Source organism: Moschus berezovskii, chromosome 9 (assembly GCF_049115385.1).
Source record: "Moschus berezovskii isolate FMDL1 chromosome 9, NW_MosBer_1.0, whole genome shotgun sequence".
NCBI lineage: Eukaryota > Metazoa > Chordata > Mammalia > Artiodactyla > Moschidae > Moschus > Moschus berezovskii.
The window spans coordinates 26,184,453-26,190,497 of record NC_142468.1 but is presented as its reverse complement, the minus strand read 5'-3'; the positions used below and the strand labels follow the sequence as shown (position 1 = coordinate 26,190,497).

Sequence of the window (6,045 nt, the reverse complement as noted above, 5' to 3'; positions counted from 1 at the left end):
GTCCCTTAGACAGCAAAGAGATCAAACCAGTCAATTCTAAAGGAAATCAACCCTAAATATTCACTGAAAGGACTGATGCTGAAGCTGAAGCTCCAATACCTTGACCAGCTGATGTGAACAGCAGACTCATTGGAAAAGACCCTGATGCTGGGAAAGATTGAAGGCAGGAGTAGAAGGGAACAACAGAGGATGAGATGGTTGGGTGGCATCACTGATGCAATGGATATGAGTTTGAGTATGTTTTGGGAGTTGGTGATGTACAGAGAAGCCTGGTGTGCTGCAGTCCATGGGGTCACAAAGAGTCAGACATGACTGAGCGACTGAACTGAACTGAAGGCTCTGCAGTTGTAATTTGTTTACCAATTCTCTTTTGATAGGCATTGGGTTGTTTTCAATTTTTCAATATTATAGACAATGATGCATCACACATCCTTGAATATGTATCTTTGCATGCTTTTAATGTTGTGTATCATTTGTCTTCGGTGATCAGCTTTCTTCACAGTCCAACTCTCACATCCATACATGACCACGGGAAAAACCATAGCCTTGACTAGACGGACCTTGGTTGGCAAAGTACCCACGCCAGTATTCTTGCCTGGAGCATCCCAGGGCCAACTTGGCGGGCCTTAGTCCATGGGGTCCCAAACAGTCAGATATAACTGAGCAACTAAGCACACATCTGAGATGCTGAAAAACCCTCCAAGCATAAATGTTTAGCATAATGTTGGAAACGCAGATGTGGATCTGAGTGATACCAGCCTGCAGGTGGTTTGGAGACTTCACACTGACATGGTCATTGAAATCATAGGAATCAGTGGCATATAAAGAAGGAAACTGAATAAAGCTCAGCAATATGATTCTTAAGCATGTCTGTATTTAGATGGTAGGAGGAGGAGGGCAAGAAATTATTCGTTCATTTGACAAATATGTGTTGACTGGTATTTTCTACAAGTTGGGAATACAACAAACATGAGTGACATAGACCTTACCCCTGCCTTGATCTCATGGCTTAGATTCTAATGGAAAGAAGGACATGGAAAACAACAAAACAAATCAGAAAATCTAGTGACTGAATAACAATGTTACAACTGTCAACAAAATAACACAACGTTGTAATCATAAATCTGCCATTTCTTGTCTCTGAATTTTGCTCTGATCTCTAGCAGGTATTTATGCATATTCTGTCCTTTGATGTATTTCTTGCCAAAAGCCATGAGAAAGGAAGTATAATTATATTAATACTTATTATAATTTAATTTCACTAATAATTATTATAATCAGTAATTATAAATTTTTTTATTCTAATAAAACATGTATTAAACTTTATCAACATGCCAAAAAAAAAATCAGAAAGCCATAATAGGGTAAATAGGATAGGATGGCACTGATGTGAAGAGGCGAGGAACTACCACAGACTGGAGACTTTAAGGCAAGTATTCTAGAAGTAACGTTTAAAGTAAGACTGGAGTAAGTCGGAGTCAGCCAGGAGAAGGGGTGGAGGTCAGGCATGGGGCAGTGTTTCAGGCTAAGGGAGGCTGGGAGGCATGAGGAAGCGTGGCACATCCAGGTCCATGAAAGAAAAAGTCAGGTCATTGAAAAAAAAAAGCTTATGTGACAGAAGAGTTGAGAGTGATGCTGATAATGGGGAGACATGAGATTGACAGCTAAGCAGGAGCTCTCTGGGCCATGTTAAAGGGGTTGGCTGTTATCTTAAGGGCAACGAGGAGTTTTAAACAGGGAGGTCACGTGACCAGAGTTGTATTGGAAATGACTGTGGCCGTGATGTGGACAGGGTATTGAAGGTGTGGGATGGGGCACGAGAGTGGTCAAGACTAGAGGGACCCGTTAGGAATCAAGGAAGAGCGAGTAATGGTGTCAGGCACGGAGAACAGCAGATGGGTTTCAGAGGTATTTTGGAGGATCCGAAGGGATAATTGACAGGACTTGGTTACAGATCAGGAGGGTCGAACCCGGGTCTCCTGCATTGGAGGTGGACGCGTTAACCTCTGAGCCACCAGGGAAGTCCCAGGAAAATGAAGACTCAAAGATGGTGACGAACAAAGAAGACGCGCACATTCTGACTTGTGTAGCTGAGACAAGAGGAGAAACTGGAGGTAGGCTAAGGATGAAAAATTCAGTTTTGGAAATACTGAGTCTGAGGTGACACGGAATAGCCAAGCAGACTGAATGGGCAAAAGAGGGAGAGCAGGTATAGAGATGGAATTGACACCACTGGCAAATGGCAAATCCACAAGAACAAGGACTTGTTTTACCCTCAGGGCTTAAATCAGTACTGTTCTGACTTAGAGTGGGTGCTGAATTAACACATGTGCAGTGCAGGAGTGGACAAGATCACTCAGGGTAAGTGAGGAAAGGATGGGGCCCAGGACGGAACCTGAGGGGGGCCACTGCCACCCTGTGGCAGGAGAGATGTTTGTGGAGGTGCAGACGGGAAGCAGCCCTCAGAGCCTCAGAGCGGGGCCGTGGTCACGGGGAGGGGAGGGAAAGGCAAAAAAGAGCAGGAAGCGGTGAGTAACGTCAGGACCATCAAGAAGAAGTTAAGAGGACTACAAGGAACCAAAAGCTGTGGCCACAAAGAGGTCGCTGGTAAACTCTGGTGAGGTTATTTTTACTGACACATTGGAAATAAGAGCCACGTTTCAGAGGACTGAGGAGTGATCAGAAAGGGTCTAAGGGGAGACAGTGGGAACACATAACTCAGAAGTTCGATAGTGAAGTAAGTACAAAAGGAAGTAAAAACAAGACAATTTTAAAAAAGAGAAAGAGGTGGTGACAATGTTTTCTTTCTTTTTTAAAAAGAATGATTGATTTTTGGCTGCACTGGGTCTTTGTTGCTGTGTGCAGGGCCTTTCTCTAGTTCTGGGAGAGCAGGGGCTACTCTTTAGTTTCGGGGTGTGGGCCTCTCGTTGTTGCGGAACACAAGTGTGGGCTTCAGTAGTTGTGTTTTGTGGGCTCTAGATCACAGGCTCAGGTAGCTGAGGTGCATGGGCCTAGTTGGTCCGCGGCATGTGGGATCCTCCCAGATCACGGACCAAACTGGTGCTCCCTGCACTGGTGGGAATATTCTTAACCACACTACTACCAGGGAAGTCCAACAATGTTTTCTTGATGTTGGGAAAGAATAGCAGCAAAGTTTAAGATTCAAGAACAAGAGAGGCTAATTTTTTGAGAAAGGACAGATCTGCTGCAGGATGGGGAAGAGACAAATGTTCCTTTTTAATCAGACACATGATGAATTTTCAGATTTGCAGATGGTAAGTTGGGGCTCTTTGTCTGGTGGCCTGTAGTCTCTCTATGACCAAGAAACAATGATGGGAATGGTTATAAAGGAAGCAGATCAGGGTGAGGGGAGTCACAGGGAAAGAGAGGTCCATGAAGGAGAAAAAGAAAGCATCCTGGACACAGTGTCCCAGAGAGGAGAAACTGCGGGCTGATGGGGCACTGGGTTTGGTCAGTTGCAGATGATTCATAACGTTTGATAAAGGGTGGGCCTTCTACTACAAGGATTTAAGAAATGAACAGATGGTGAGAAAGGAAGGCAGCAGTTACACAAAACTAGAGAGAATCCTGGAAGGGGAAGGCAGGAGTGAAATGGATGCTAAGGGTAATTTGAACTTGATTCCGGATTTTTAAAAATGCAGGAATACTTGAAGACAGGGCAGAGGTCACTGGAGAAGGAAGGTTTGAAATGCTGGAGAAGGAACAGAAAAGTCAGACTGAGATGGGATCAGAAGTTTGGGAGAGAAGTTAGCTCTTAAAACATGGAGGGATCCTTCTCTTTTGTGACAGAGGAGAAGTTGAAGAGGATTGATATACCAGCAGAGAAATATTCTAAGGTGGAAGTGAGTTGTGATTTGTGATAAGAAATATGTATTTGGCCTTTCTCCAGGTTCCTGGCACAGAGTTCCTAAAACTCTTTGAAGTTTTTGTGAAGAGAGCGAAAAAGTCTTTGTTAGACTTTTGGAAAGCCCCTAGATAGGCAATGGCAAGCCACTCCAGTACTCTTGCCTAGAAAATCGCATGGACAGAGGAGCCTGGTGGGCTGCAGTCCATGGGGTCGCTAGAAGTCAGACACGACTGAGCGACTTCACTTTCACTTTTCACTTTCACACATTAGAGAAGGAAATGGCAACCCACTCCAGTGTTCTTGCCTGGAGAATCCCAGGGATGGAGGAGCCTGGTCGGCTGCTGTCTGTGGGGTCGCACAAAGTTGGACACGACTGAAGCAACTTAGCAGCAGCAGATAGCCTTAGGATGGGGCTGGTTGCCAGGGTAACCAACCAAGTGATTACAGGGTTGCCACTTTCAGTTGTACTCCCTGATCTCCAGGGTGGGGAGAAGGGATGACGATTGAGTTCAGTCTCCAGTGGTCAAAGATTTAATCAAGCTTGCTTTTGTAATGAAGCCCCCATAACACCTCAGTGAGGATGGGGCTTGGAGAACTTCTGGGTTGGTGAATACCTGGAGAAGAAGGGAGAGTGCACGGTCTTTGCCCGAATCATCTCTTCCATCTGGCTGTTCCTCTTATATCCTTCTAGAATAAACTGATAATCGAGTGAGTAAAATGTTTCTCTGAGGTCAACGAGCCACTCTAAGAAATTAATCAAACCCAAGGTGGGGGTCATTGGAACCTCCAATCTAACTACAGTAATTCACCTAATGTTCTATTTTCTCCAGTGTAAGCCAGTGAACAACCTTGAACCTGGGTGCAGTGGAGGGAAGGAGGCGGGCAGTCTTGTAGAACTGAGCCATTGACTCATAGAATCTGACCCTATCTCCAGGTAGATAGTGTCAGAGTTGAATTGTAGGACACCCGGCTGGTGTCACAGAGAACTTCTTTTGTGGGAAAACCTTACACATGTTGGGACTGAGTACAGAATCCTTGGGGATATGAACTCAAAATCTTGAGAAAGTTGTTATTTCTACACAGATCATCCAGGAGGAAGGAGGATAAACTTGTTCTCTATCTTCCTCAAACCTCTACTTCACAGGCCACTGGGTCTTTCCTCAAACCTCTGCTTCATGGGCAACTAGACCTTTGAGGACCACTCTGCCCCTAGAAATCTGACCCACTGGTTGGATCAAAACTTGGGCTAAGGATTCAGTCTCTGCACTCAGCCTAACAGGCTGAAGGCTGTTATTGCTCCTGCCTCAATACCCTCTTTGTAGACTGAAGAGTTACAAAAGATCAGGGCTGGAAGGGACCTGTTCTGTGTGAGAGGTAAAGGAAGGAAAGATGTTGTAAGGAAGAACTGGGTTTTTCTCCACATAGGAAGGAAAACACTGTTGGCTTTTCATTTTACACTTACCTACCTCAATACATCCCAAAGTCCTAGCAGAGTTGTTGGTGTTTTTTTGTTTTTGTTTTTGGTAGAAATTGAAAAAAGAAATTCTAAAGTATGCGAGAAAGCAAAGGACCTAGAATAACTAAAACAATTCTGAAAAAGAACAAAGATAGGGAACGCAAGCTACCTGAATTAAAAATCTATTACAAAGCTACAACATTCAAGAGAGCAGGATATTGGGGTAAGAATAGTCATGAAGACCAAAGTTGAAAAGAGTAGAGAAAAAGACCTACATTAAAATGGCTAAGTAACTTTTTTACAATGCTGCTAACTCACTTCAATGGGAAAATGAGTCTTTTAACAAATAGTACTGAAAGAACTGGATTTCCATTTAAAAAGTGAACTTGACCCTTACTTCACACCATACACAAGCATTAATTTGAGATAGGTCATAGACCTAAATGTAAAAACTACATAAATCTTCTGGAAAAGAACATGAGAAAATATCTTCACAACCTTGCTGCTGCTGCTAAGTCACTTCTGTCATGTCCGACTCTGTGTGACCCCATAGACGGAAGCCCACCAGGCTCCCCCGTCCCTGGGATTCTCCAGGCAAGAACACTGGAGTGGGTTGCCATTTCCTGCTCCAATGCGTGAAAGTGAAAAGTGAAAGTGAAGTCGCTCAGTCGTGTCCGACTCTTAGTGACCCCATGGACTGCAGTCCACCAGGCTCCTCCGT

The 6,045-nt window shown here is 44.3% G+C and overlaps 1 protein-coding gene across 1 annotated transcript in view; it reads left to right on the top strand.

The window, feature by feature from the left end:
• The first annotated feature begins 2,501 nt into the window (after positions 1-2,501).
• The window catches only part of FUT8 (fucosyltransferase 8), a 452,301-nt gene continuing 448,757 nt past the window's right edge, over positions 2,502-6,045 (top strand). Inside the window, exon 1 of the mRNA XM_088839526.1 lies at positions 2,502-2,617. The gene's annotated coding sequence lies outside the window, so the exon portion shown is untranslated. The remainder of the gene's footprint in view (positions 2,618-6,045) is intronic.